This window comes from Oncorhynchus tshawytscha, linkage group LG30 (assembly GCF_018296145.1).
Source record: "Oncorhynchus tshawytscha isolate Ot180627B linkage group LG30, Otsh_v2.0, whole genome shotgun sequence".
NCBI classification, from domain to species: Eukaryota; Metazoa; Chordata; class Actinopteri; order Salmoniformes; family Salmonidae; genus Oncorhynchus; species Oncorhynchus tshawytscha.
In genome coordinates this window covers 15293630-15308697 of record NC_056458.1, presented here as the reverse complement: position 1 = coordinate 15308697, position 15068 = coordinate 15293630, and positions in this window count along the sequence as shown.

The window sequence follows — 15068 nt, the reverse complement described above, 5'->3', positions numbered from 1 at the left end:
CTGGCTATTTTATCTATAGTGGCATATTCTCAGAGTTGTTGGAGACCCTTGCACATATGCCTACACAAAAGGCTATTCTGATAACCAAGACACAGACATTCTAGTCATCCACTTCAATAATGACAAATCTCCATATACCACATGCTACCCCAAGACGAGGCATATTCATGCTGGATCCATTCACACTGTAATAATATATTTAGCAGTGAGGTGGAGAACAGAACAGACCCAGCTGATCATAGCTAGATGGCAGAAGAAAAGGGGACCTCAGTGAGCACAGAGGTGACATGTCCCCTGGACCATTGTTCCACGTCTCAGTGATTCCTTCTGCCTGATAACATGGGAGACTGGTGCGTGGGAGAGGAGTGGAAACTAAGTGCAACATTCATTAGTCATGCATTGTGTAACATGATATCACTTCCCCCCATTACATACATAGCTTTGGGCCCTGCGACTTTTCATAACCCTGTGCATTTGCAATATTTAAAATACACATGAAAAATAAATCTGTTTTCTCTAACAGTAATGGGTGGATTCATAGTATTATTATACCTTTTTACGATGATAACATGTGAGACACGTTTAGTATGTGGGCAATAATTGAAACGGGTAAAAATTCCGCATGTTGTTTTCACTACTGCCGTACTTACAGGCCATGGTATAGGTGCTTTGTGAATAGCTGAACTAAAGAGAAAGGAACAGACTAGTGTATTGTAATGAGATGGCAAACGTTCTCCAAACCAAACAACCAATAGTTCTGAATAACATTTTGGTCCCTGTATCCTTGTCTTGCTAACACTTATAGTCAAATGTATTTGAACATATATTTTGCATTTATCAACAGTGGTGACAGTGGCCTAAATATTGGAATGAGTTTAGTTATTAATGGTCTGCTATTCTGTGAAATACTGTCTGAACATGGCTGCCACACTGGCTGAACATTCAAATCAAATCAAATCAAATTTTATTTGTCACATACACATGGTTAGCAGATGTTAATGCGAGTGTAGCGAAATGCTTGTGCTTCTAGTTCCGACAATGCAGTAATAACCAACAAGTAATCTAACTAACAATTCCAAAACTACTGTCTTATACACAGTGTAAGGGGATAAAGAATATGTACATAAGGATATATGAATGAGTGATGGTACAGAGCAGCATAGACAAGATACAGTAGATGGTATCGAGTACAGTATATACATATGAGATGAGTATGTAAACCAAGTGGCATAGTTAAAGTGGTTAGTGTTACATGTATTACATATGGATGCAGTCGATGATATAGAGTACAGTATATGCGTATGCATATGAGATGAATAATGTAGGGTGAGTAACATTATATAAGGTAGCATTGTTAAAAGTGGCTAGTGATATATTTACATCATTTCTCATCAATTCCCATTATTAAAGTGGCTGGAGTTGAGTCAGTGTCAGTGTCAGTGTGTTGGCAGCAGCCACTCAATGTTAGTGGTGGCTGTTTAACAGTCTGATGGCCTTGAGATAGAAGCTGTTTTTCAGTCTCTCGGTCCCAGCTTTGATGCACCTGTACTGACCTCGCCTTCTGGATGATAGCGGGGTGAACAGGCAGTGGCTCGGGTGGTTGATGTCCTTGATGATCTTTATGGCCTTCCTGTAACATCGGGTGGTGTAGGTGTCCTGGAGGGCAGGTAGTTTGCCCCCGGTGATGCGTTGTGCAGACCTCACTACCCTCTGGAGAGCCTTACGGTTGTGGGTGGAGCAGTTGCCGTACCAGGCGGTGATACAGCCTGCCAGGATGCTCTCGATTGTGCATCTGTAGAAGTTTGTGAGTGCTTTTGGTGACAAGCCAAATTTCTTCAGCCTCCTGAGGTTGAAGAGGCGCTGCTGCGCCTTCTTCACGATGCTGTCTGTGTGAGTGGACCAATTCAGTTTGTCTGTGATGTGTATGCCGAGGAACTTAAAACTTGCTACCCTCTCCACTACTGTTCCATCGATGTGGATAGGGGGGTGTTCCCTCTGCTGTTTCCTGAAGTCCACAATCATCTCCTTAGTTTTGTTGACGTTGAGTGTGAGGTTATTTCCTGACACCACACTCCGAGGGCCCTCACCTCCTCCCTGTAGGCCGTCTCGTCGTTGTTGGTAATCAAGCCTACCACTGTTGTGTCGTCCGCAAACTTGATGATTGAGTTGGAGGCGTGCGTGGCCACGCAGTCGTGGGTGAACAGGGAGTACAGGAGAGGGCTCAGAACGCACCCTTGTGGGGCCCCAGTGTTGAGGATCAGCGGGGTGGAGATGTTGTTGCCTACCCTCACCACCTGGGGCGGCCCGTCAGGAAGTCCAGTACCCAGTTGCACAGGGCGGGGGTCGAGACCCAGGGTCTCGAGCTTGATGATGAGCTTGGAGGGTACTATGGTGTTGAATGCCGAGCTGTAGTCGATGAACAGCATTCTCACATAGGTATTCCTCTTGTCCAGATGGGTTAGGGCAGTGTGCAGTGTGGTTGAGATTGCATCGTCTGTGGACCTATTTGGGCGGTAAGCAAATTGGAGTGGGTCTAGGGTGTCAGGTAGGGTGGAGGTGATATGGTCCTTGACTAGTCTCTCAAAGCACTTCATGATGACGGAAGTGAGTGCTACGGGGCGGTAGTCGTTTAGCTCAGTTACCTTAGCTTTCTTGGGAACAGGAACAATGGTGGCCCTCTTGAAGCATGTGGGAACAGCAGACTGGTATAGGGATTGATTGAATATGTCCGTAAACACACCGGCCAGCTGGTCTGCGCATGCTCTGAGGGCGCGGCTGGGGATGCCGTCTGGGCCTGCAGCCTTGCGAGGGTTAACACGTTTAAATGTCTTACTCACCTCGGCTGCAGTGAAGGAGAGTCCGCATGTTTTCGTTGCAGGCCGTGTCAGTGGCACTGTATTGTCCTCAAAGCGGGCAAAAAAGTTATTTAGTCTGCCTGGGAGCAAGAAATCCTGGTCCGTGACTGGGCTGGATTTCTTCTTGTAGTCCGTGATTGACTGTAGACCCTGCCACAGGCCTCTTGGGGCGGGGGCGAATGCCTTATGGCTAACGAGACATGGTGTGATGAAAGAAACATACAGGAACTCAAATCCTTCTGTTCACCTGATTTAGAATTCCTCACAATCAAATGTAGACCGCATTATCTACCAAGAGAATTCTCTTCGATTATAATCACAGCCGTATATATCCCCCCCCAAGCAGACACATCGATGGCTCTGAACGAACTTTATTTGAGTCTTTGCAAACTGGAATCCATTTTTTCCGGAGCCTGCATTCATTGTGGCTGGGGATTTTAACAAGGCTAATCTGAAAACAAGACTCCCTAAATTTTATCAGCATATCGATTGCGCAACCAGGGGTGGAAAAACCTTGGATCATTGTTACTCTAACTTCCGCGACGCATATAAGGCCCTGCCCCGCCCTCCTTTCGGAAAAGCCGACCACGACTCCATTTTGTTGATCCCTGCCTACAGACAGAAACTAAAACAAGAGGCTCCCACGCTGAGGTCTGTCCAACGCTGGTCCGACCAAGCTGACTCCACACTCCAAGACTGCTTCCATCACAAATCAAATCAAATCAAATCAAATCAAAATTTGATTTGTCACATACACATGGTTAGCAGATGTTAATGCGAGTGTAGCGAAATGTTTGTGCTTCTAGTTCCGACAATGCAGTAATAACGAACAAGTAATCTAACTAACAATTCCAAAAAGAACTACTGTCTTATACACAGTGTAAGGGGATAAAGAATATGTACATAAGGATATATGAATGAGTGATGGTACAGAGCAGCATAGGCAAGATACAGTAGATGATATCGAGTACAGTATATACATATGAGATGAGTATGTAAACCAAGTGGCATAGTTAAAGTGGCTAGTGATACATGTATTACATAAGGATGCAGTCGATGATATAGAGTACAGTATCTACGTATGCATATGAGATGAATAATGTAGGGTAAGTAACATTATATAAGGTAGCATTGTTTAAAGTGGCTAGTGATATATTTACATAATTTCCCATCAATTCCCATGATTAAAGTGGCTGGAGTAGAGTCAGTGTCATTGACAGTGTGTTGGCAGTAGCCACTCAATGTTAGTGGTGGCTGTTTAACAGTCTGATGGCCTTGAGATAGAAGCTGTTTTTCAGTCTCTCGGTCCCAGCTTTGATGCACCTGTACTGACCTCGCCTTCTGGATGACAGCGGGGTGAACAGGCAGTGGCTCGGGTGGTTGATGTCCTTGATGATCTTTATGGCCTTCCTGTAGCATCGGGTGGTGTAGGTGTCCTGGAGGGCAGGTAGTTTGCCCCGGTGATGCGTTGTGCAGACCTCACTACCCTCTGGAGAGCCTTACGGTTGAGGGCGGTGCAGTTGCCATACCAGGCGGTGATACAGCCCGCCAGGATGCTCTCGATTGTGCATCTGTAGAAGTTTGTGAGTGCTTTTGGTGACAAGCCGAATTTCTTCAGCCTCCTGAGGTTGAAGAGGCGCTGCTGCGCCTTCCTCACGATGCTGTCTGTGTGAGTGGACCAATTCAGTTTGTCTGTGATGTGTATGCCGAGGAACTTAAAACTTGCTACCCTCTCCACTACTGTTCCATCGATGTGGATGGGGGGTGTTCCCTCTGCTGTTTCCTGAAGTCCACAATCATCTCCTTAGTTTTGTTGACGTTGAGTGTGAGGTTATTTTCCTGACACCACACTCCGAGGGCCCTCACCTCCTCCCTGTAGGCCGTCTCGTCGTTGTTGGTAATCAAGCCTACCACTGTTGTGTCGTCCGCAAACTTGATGATTGAGTTGGAGGCGTGCATGGCCACGCAGTCGTGGGTGAACAGGGAGTACAGGAGAGGGCTCAGAACGCACCCACGTGGACTGGGATATGTTTCGTATTGCGTCAGAAAACAATATTGACGAATACGCTGATTCGGTGTGCGAGTTCATTAGAACGTGCGTTGAAGATGTCGTTCCCATAGCAACGATTAAAACATTCCCTAACCAGAAACCGTGGATTGATGGCAGCACTCGCGTGAAACTGAATGGAAACATGACCGAATACAAACAGTGCAGCTATTCCCTCGCAAGGCTATCAAACAAGCTAAGCGTCAGTACAGAGACAAAGTAGAATCTCAATTCAACGGCTAGATGCCAGATGTACATTTAAAAGCATCCTGTCTGCAAACAAATGTTAGATATAATAGGCAGAAATGTCAGCTCTACCTACTGTATGTTTCTGGACGTAAAGAAATGCAGCTCTACCTACTGTATGTTTCTGGACGTAAAGAAACGCAGCTCTACCTACTGTAGGTTTCTGGACGTAAAGAAATGTCTGCTCTACCTACTGTAGGTTTCTGGACGTAAAGAAATGCAGCTCTACCTACTGTAGGTTTCTGGATGTAAAGAAATGTCAGTTCTCTACCTACTGTAGGTTTCTGGACGTAAAGAAATGCAGCTCTACCTACTGTAGGTTTCTGGACGTAAAGAAATGCAGCTCTACCTACTGTAGGTTTCTGGACGTAAAGAAATGTCTGCTCTACCTACTGTAGGTTTCTGGATGTAAAGAAATGCAGCTCTACCTACTGTAGGTTTCTGGACATAAAGAAATGTCAGCTCTATCTACTGTAGGTTTCTCGACGTAGAGGGTCCTTTCTCAAGTGCTGAGTTGCTAGAATGCCCTTGGGTTTCAAAGATCTGTGTTTCTCTGTGGATTAATTCCCATAATCCATTCTGGTCCCGCTGTTTACGTCAATCTGCCTACTGTTGACAAACCTGCTGACATTCACAGTACATGTAAATGGATTAAAGATTCACTAGATTGATATCACATTTCTACAGCAGGGTTCAACACAGGGGTTATTCAAAGTACATGACAAGAGCAAAAATAAAATATTGAGAAGACGGAATGTTTTCTCCTCCACAAAGTCATGTTTTACCGCTTTTGTACCACTGTGGGCAAACAGAATCAGATCGTCCTAGATAATGTCAATTTGTTTTCTAACGGGTATTTTATCTGAATGGAAACTCCGAATTCATTTTAACTTTAGGATTGCTTAGTAGCCATACCAACTCTGTTGATATCCCTATGCACATAACCAATCAACTCTATTGATATCACTATGCATACAACCAAACAACTCTTTTGATATCCCTATGCATATAACCAATCAACTCTGTTGATATCCCTATGCATCTAACCATCCAACTCTGTTGATATCACTATGCATACAACCAAACAACTCTTTTGATATCCCTATGCATATAACCAATCAACTCTGTTGATATCCCTATGCATCTAACCATCCAACTCTGTTGATATCCCTATGCATATATCAAACCAACTCTGTTGATATCCCTATGCATATAATCAACCGACTCTGTTGATATCCCTATGCATATAACCAACTCTGTTGATATCCCTATGCATATATCAAACCAACTCTGTTGATATCCCTATGCATATAATCAACCGACTCTGTTGATATCCCTATGCATATAACCAACTCTGTTGATATCCCTATGCATATAATCAACCGACTCTGTTGATATCCCTGTGCATATAACCAACCAACTTCAAATAAAAAAGGATGCATCCTATTACCTTTGCATTATGTCGGAGTATTACCAAGAGGCATGTATATCGTACATGTCAGTGGATGTTTTCTGTGTTCTTCTAGTCTTTCCCTTCCCAGAGACAATGTAGAGTAGTATTTTGTGCGTAGGCCCACCTCTTGTATTCAATTTCAGAGGAGAAATCATCCAAAGCTGATCCCTCCATGTCTTCGTGTACAAGTTGTAACACTGCTGATGACGCAGGTTTGTTTGCCACTATAACAGGGCTAAGCAGCGGAGTGGAAAACTTGATTTTCTGCTGGGGTAACAATTCCCAGTGCCTTATACCATAAAACTAATTAAAGATGTAAGCTACAAAAATGTATCATCCCTGTTGTGCAGCTTCAAAAACGTCATTACAGCTTCCTATTCCCCTGTCTTTCATACTATCTTATTTATTTATTTGCAGGCTATGGAGGCTGTGCAGAGAGAGGGCAGGCAGGAATCACTGTGTCTGTGTAGTTTAACCAGAGTGGTGCAGCGGTCTAAGGCACTGCATCCCTGTGCAAGAGGCGTCACTACAGACACCCTGGTTCGAAACCAGGCTGTATCACAACCGGCTGTGATTGGGAGTCCCATAGGGCGGTGCACAATTGGCACAGTGTCATCTGGGTTTGGCCGGTGTAGGCCGTCATTGTAAATAAGAGTTAAATAAAAGGTTACATATAAAAAATAAACAGGGATGGGAAAACTCCGCTAATCTCAGCTGGTGGAATTTCCTTGATTGATTCTCCAAACTAACATGGCAGAAGTCAAAATATTTGGAGATTTAAGAATGCCAATTAGTTGTAATAGTACAGTTTAAAATGCATATAAGGTAAATGGTACATTTCAAAAGATGTGGAGGTCAGGGATATGTCAGAATTAGAATCACCTTTATTCCCCAAGTAAATTTACACATACCCAGAATTTGCCTTAGTGAGTAAGTGCTACCAGCCAGCAATAGACAATATACAGACACAAGTCCACATGGACATCATACAGAATATACAATACCAGAATGGTAAACATAAAACTCTGGAGTATTATAGGCTGATAACAGTGGGATTATACAGAGGGATATATCTACAGTGCATTCAGAAAGTATTCAGACCCTTGAAACGTATTTATATAAGTATTCAGACCCTTTGCTATGAGACTCGAAATTGAGTTCAGGTGCATCATGTTTCCATTGATCAACCTTTCTATAACTTGATTGGAGTCCATCTGTGGTAAATTCAATTGCTTGGACATGATTTGGAAAGTCACACACCTGTCTATATAAGGTCCCACAGTTGACAGTGCATGTCAGAGCAAAAACGACGCCATGAGGTTGAAGGAATTGTCAGTAGAGCCATGAGACAGGATATTGTCGAGGCACAGATCTGGGGAAGGGTACCAAAAATGCCTGCAGCATTGAACACACCAAGAACACAGTGGCCTCCATCATTCTTAAATGGAAAGAAGTTTGGAACCACCATGACTCTTCCTAGAGCTGGCAGCTTGGCCAAACTGAGCAATCGGGGGAGAAGGGCCTTGGTCAGGGAGGTGACCAAGAACCCGATGATCACTCTGACAGAGCTCCAGAGTTCCTCTGTGGAGATGGGAGAACCTTCCAGAAGGACAACCTTCCAGAAGAACACTCAGGCCTATATGGTGGAGTGGCAGACAGAAGCCACTCCTTTGTAAAATGCACATGACAGCCTGCTCGGAGTTTGCAAAAAGGAACCTAAAGACTGTCAAACCATGAGAAACAAGATTCTCTGGTCTGATGAAACCAAGATTGAAACCAAGATAAAGGGTCTGAATACTTACGTAAATATGATACTTACGATTTTTTATATATATACAGTGGGGCAAAAAAGTATTTAGTCAGCCATCAATTGTGCATGTTCTCCCACTTAAAAAGATGAGAGAGGCCTGTAATTTTCATCATAGGTACACTTCAACTATGACAGACAAAATGCCCCACTGTATATATTCAATTTTTTTAACCTGTTTTTGTTTCATCATTATGGGCCAAACTGTGTATTGTGTGTATTGGTATTGTGTGTATTGTGTGTAATTTGATGAGGAAAACATATATTTAATCAATTTTAGAATAAGGCTGTAACGTAGCAAAATCTGGAAAAAGTCAAGGGTTCAAAATACTTGCCGAATGCACTGTATACTGAACAAAAATACAAATACAAAATGCAACCATTTCAAACATTTTACTGAGTTACAGTTCATATAAAGAAATCAGTCAATATAAAGGAATTCATTAGGCCCTAATCTATCGATTATACATGACTGGGCAGGGTGCAGAGGCCGGTTGGACATACTTGCAAATTCTCTAAAACGACATTGGAGGCAATTTATGGTAGACAAAATAATTAATTTATTATCTGGCAACAGCTCTGATGGACAATCCTGCAGTCAGCATGCCAATTGCACGCTCCCTTAAAACTTGAGACGTTTGTGGCATTGTGTTGTGTGACATAATTGCACATTTTAAAGTGGTCTTTAATTGTCCCCAGCACAAGGTGCACCTGTGTAATGATCATGCTGTTTAATCAGCTTCTTGATATGCCACACCTGTCAAGTGGAGGGATTATCTTGGCAAAGAAGAAATACTCACAAACAGAGATGTAAACAAATTTATGCACAACATTTCAGAGAAATACGCTTTTTGAGTATATGGAAAATATATGGGATTTTTTATTTCAGCACATGAAACATGGGAACAACACTTCACATGTTGTGTTTATATTTTTGTTCAGTGTATATAAGCAGATGCTTCTGTGGTGAATATATACAGTGTTGTGGGGAGGTGTACAGTACAGTGCAGATTTGTGTTAGAGGTCATTAATGACAAGGTGCAGTAATCGGCTCAATGCAAAGTCACTTAATCCCTAAGAGTGCGGTGCCCGGATGACAAAGGTCACAGCATGGGGGAAGAACTATTCAGGTGGTGGCGGTTGGTTTTGGTCATGATTGACCTAAACCGTCTGCCAGAGGGGAGTCTTTTAAAGATGGGGTGTCCGGAGTGGGCAGGGTCAGTGATGATCTTACCTGCACACTTCTTTGTCCTGGAGGCGTGCAGGTCCTTGATGGAGGGCAGGTGACAGGCAATGACCTTCTTCACAGACCGGACGATGCACTGTGCTTTGCCGTTGCAGTGGGCAGACGCAGATCCAAACCAGATGTGACAGAAGAGGAGAGGATGGACTCAATGATGAACATGTAAAACCAAACCAGAATTGTCTGAGAGAGTTTGAGTTTCCTCAGCTGGCACAGATAGTAAACTCAGCAAAAAAAGAAACGTCCTCTCACTGTCAACTACGTTTATTTTCAGCCAATTTAACATGTGTAAATATTTGTATGAACGTAACAAGATTCAACAACGGAGACATAAACTGAACAAGTTCCACAGACATGAGACTAACACAAATGGAATAATGTGTCCCTGAACAAAGGGGGGAGAGGGGTTAAAAATCAAAGTAACAGTCAGTATCTGGTGTGGCCACCAGTTGCATTAAGTACTGCAGCGCATCTCCTCTGCACCAGATTTGCCAGTTGTTGCTGTGAGATGTTACCCCACTCTTCCACCAAGGCTCCTGTAAGTTCTGGTGGGAATGGCCCTAGCCCTCACCCTCCGATGCAACAAGTCCCAGATGTGCTCAATGGGATTGAGATCCTGGCTCTTCGCTGGCCATGGCAGAACACTGACATTCCTGTCTTGCAGGAAATCACGCAAAGAACGAGCAGTATGGCTGGTGGCATTGTCATGCTGGAGGGTCATGTCAGGATGAGCCTGCAGGAAGGGTACCACATGAGGGAGGAGGATGTCTTCCCTGTAACACAGTGTTGAGATTGCCTGCAATGACAACAAGCTCAATCTGATGATGCTGTGACACACCGCCCCAGACCATGACGGAACCTCCACCTCCAAATTGATCACTCTCCAGAGTACAGGCCTCGGTGTTACGCTCATTCCTTCCACGATAAACGCAAATCCGATCAACACCCCTGGTGAGACAAAACCGTGACTCATCAGTGAAGAGCACATTTTGCCAGTCCTGTCTTGGTTCAGTGACGGTGGGTTTGTGCCCATAGGCAACGTTGTTGCCGGTGATGTCTGGTGAGGACCTGCCTTACAACAGGCCTACAAGCCCTCAGTCCAGCCTCTCTCAGCTTATTGCGGACAGTCTGAGCACTGATGGGGGGGCTTGTGCGTTCCTAACGATCAGCTGTCCGTCCTGTCTCCCTGTAGCGCTGTTTTATGCGTCTCACAGTATGGACATTGCAATTTACTGCCCTGGCCACATCTGCAGTCCTCATGCCTCCTTGCAGCATGCCTAAGACACATTCACACAGATGAGCAGGAACCCTGGCATCTTTCTTTTGTTGTTTTTCAGAGTCAGTAGAAAGGCCTCTTTAGTGTCCTAAATTTTCATAACTGTGACCTTAATTACCTACCATCTGTAAGCTGTTAGTGTCTTATCGACCGTTCCACAGGTGCATGTTCATTAATTGTTCATGGTTCATTGAACAAGCATGGAAAACAGTGTTTAAACCCTTTACAATGAAGATCTGTGAAGTTATTTGGAGTTTTACGAATTATCTTTGAAAGACAGGGTCCTGAAAAATGGACGTTTCTTTTTTTGCTGAGTTTACATGCTTTGTCGATCCTACTTAGTACAGCTGTGATGTTGTCCATTCACTTGAGGTTTTGGGAGATGATGTTCCCCAGGAATTTGAATGACTTGGCCTTGCTTACGGCTGAGCCGTCGATCTTGAGGGGAAAATATGGTGGGGGCATTTCCTGAAGTCAACCACCATCTCCAAGGTTTTAACTGTTATTGCAACTGAACCAGGCTACCAGGCGGTCAACCTCTCCATACTGACTGGACTTGTCGCCATCGTAGATGGGACAGACCAGGGTGGTGTCATGAGCAAACTTTAGTAGTTTGACAGATGTGTCGTTGGAGGTGCAGTCATTGGTGTAAAGTGAGTACACCAATGACTGCAAGGTGCCCCCGTGCTGGAAAATTGTAGAATAATACTACTGAAGACAACAAAACTTTGAGGTCGGGTGACTGTGGAGGCCAGGTCATCTGATGCAGCACTCCATCCCTCTCCTTGGTCAAATAGCCCTTACACAGCCTGGAGGTGTGTTGGGTCAATGTCCTGTTGAAAAACAAACAATACAGTAGTCCCACTAAGCGCAAACCAGATGGGATGGTGTATCGTTGCAGAAGGCTGTGGTAACACTGGTTAAGTGTGCTTTGAATTCTAAATAAATCACAGACAGTGTCACGAGCAAAGCAACCCCACACCATCACACCTCTTCCTCCATGCTTCACGGTGAGAACCACGCATGCGGAGATCATCCACTCACCTAAACTGCGTCTTACAAAGAGATGGGATTTGAAACCAAAAATCTCAAATTTGGACTCATTAGAACAAAGAACAGATTTACACTGATCTAATGTCCCTTGCTCATGTTTCTTAGCCCAAGAAAGTCTCTGCTTATTATTGGTGTCCTTTGGTAAGGGTTTCTTTGCAGCAATTCACCAATGAAGGACTGATTCATGCAGTCTCCTCTGAACAGTTGATAATGAGATGTGATGTGAGAATGCCAAGACAAGAGTATGCAAAGCTGTCATCAAGGCAAAGGGTGGTTACTTTGAAGAAACTCAAATATAAAACATATTTTTGATTTGTTTAACACTTTTTTGGTTACTACATGATTCCATATGTGTTATTTCATAGTTTTGATGTCTTCACTATAATTCTCAATGTAGAAAATAGTACAAATAAAGAAAAACCCTTGAATAAGTAGGTGTGTCCAAACTTTTGACTGGTACTGTACGTTCAGCTGGTTGAGTTTGTGCTGTAGCAGGTCCGGAATGATTGTGTTGAAGGCTCAGTTAAGTCCACAAACAATATCCTCGCATATGTCCTTGGGTTGTCGAGGTGCTGGAGGATGTAGTGAAGGCCCATGTTGACTCTATTGGCTCTGTAGGTGAACTGCATGGGGTCAAATAATTAGCTCCCATTCATCGCTGCCATCTGACCAAGAAATGGAGAGTTGTTTTGCCTTACGATTGCTACAGTAATTATGCTAAACTCTGCTCATCTGCTTTGAGGGTCACAGCCAAGACAACAGTATGGAAAGGTCACAGCCAAGACAACACAGGAGTGTCCTCGGGAGAAGTCTCTGAAAGTCCTTGAGTGTTCCAGCCAGACCCCGGACTTGAACCTGATCGAGCATCTCTGGAAAGACCTGAAAATAGCTGTGCAGCAATGCTCCCCATCCAACCTGACATAACTTGAGATGATCTTCAAATACAGGTGTGCCAAGCTTGTAGCGTCATACCCAAGACTCGGGGCTGTAATTGCTGCCAAAGGTACAAAGTGCTAAGTAAAGTGTCTGAATACTTGTATAAATGTAATAATTCCATTTTTATACATTTTCAAAAATAAATAAAAATAACAGTTTTTGCTTTGTCACTATGGGGTATTGTGTGGATTGATGAGGGGAATTTATTTATTTTGAATCCATTTTAGAATAAGGCTGTAACATAACAAAGTGTGGAAAAAAAACTGGTCTGAATACTTTTCGAACGCACTGTATGTCTATGTTTTAGTGTTTCTGGCGATGATTCAATTGAATATGCCATTTATGGAAATACACATATTTATTTGTGTAAGACCTGTCCCTTCTGCTGTTAAAATGTTACTGCATATCATATGCAGTAATGGCATACTCTTTGTTTGCATTATCAGCTGTAAGCTCTAGGCATACTCTTTGTTTGCCCAGTTTGCCCTCGTACACGGATCTGGAAATCCTAGCCAGCATCTATCTGTTCTAATCGCCATAGTTATCCTACGATAAAGGCATCCCTGCTTGATCAGCATTGTCAGCTTTGGTGCCAGAACCTGAGTGTTCTCTAAACACTGAATGTCTGACACATGCCAAGTCCAGGCAACAATTCAATCAGTGTGCGATCACTGGGGACACAGGCTTATTGACAAAGAGACAATACGTGGGCAGCTAGCTGGCACTCTGACAGAAACATGGACGTCACACCACAAACCAGAATGTCCTATTTAGCTGATATGATGCACATCTGAATGTGTTAAAAAAGTATATTGAGTAACATTATCTATGCTATAAATTCAATGTATATTTTATTCACTGTTTGCGCAATGCAGCAGTTTTGGGACTATTGCCATGTATTTTTTTTTAAATTCCTATCTGTCACCAATTCAGTACAGTGCCCTTATTACTGTGTAACTACCATGTAATTACAATGTAACAAGTATCCTAATGGCTCATTATTACACTGTACTCACACTGTATTGAAACCAGTAACATTAACCTTAACCTAACCCATAGTAAGTACAGCGTAAATACAGTGTAATAATGAGAGAAATTGTGAGAATTGTGTGACACTGTGTCAATACCCACTCCCTTATCAGGTATACCTGTAGCAGTAAGAGACACCTCCATAGCAGTGGTGTTCCCCAGTTATGCCATTACTCTAATGCAGGTATTCCCACCCAGGGGTACGCGCAATGCTGTCGGGGGTACACCAAATAAAAAGGTGATTCACATTAAAAAAAAAAAAAATAACAGTCCATTTATATTTTCCAACGGGGCTATACATTTGGGTGAGGTTTTTTTCTTGCTTGAGTAGCCTCGTTTCACTGCCAAAAATCAAATTAAACCATCTAGTGTTCAGCAAAATAACAACACAATGTCAAATACAGGTAGCCTAGTCAAATAATTAACATCCAATCACATTAACCGTTACTCTCTCATGGGAATTCCACTAACGGTCCATATGTAGCCAAACATAGCTGCTGCTCATTCCGTTTGCTCGAAAATTGATAAATGGTTTAAAAAAGTAAGGCCCCTGTCTATAGAGACACATAGAGACACATACCAGCTCTACTGGTAGTACTGCTACTACCAGCAGTACTAAACCTGCACCTTTCGACAACACAAGTTGTTCTGCTTCCACGAGCACATCCAATGCTATCATCAGTAATTCCACATTTGTTGCTAGCCCAGCTAGCATAGACACTGACAGTTGTGAATGTGATGTAGCCGAAGACCTACTGCCCTCTTACCCGGGTAAGCACTGAACAACAGACAGGGACATTGGACCATTGAAGAGGCGCAAATATGATGAGAACTACATTTATTTGGGGTTCACTTATATTGGAAGTAGTGCCTTTCCTAGGCCACAGTGTGTTATATATGCAAAAGTACTATCTCACAACTCAATGAAACCTTCACTGTTGCGCAGACATTTAGAAACAAAACATACCAATTTGAAAAATAAGCCACAGGAGTTTTTTGAGCGAGAATTAAGACGACTTTCGAGTAGTAAGACATGTACAAAAGCAACAGATACCATAAAAAAACACCATCCAAAAACTATACAGACAATACCGAACAACACTGTTTCACGACGCATCAGTGA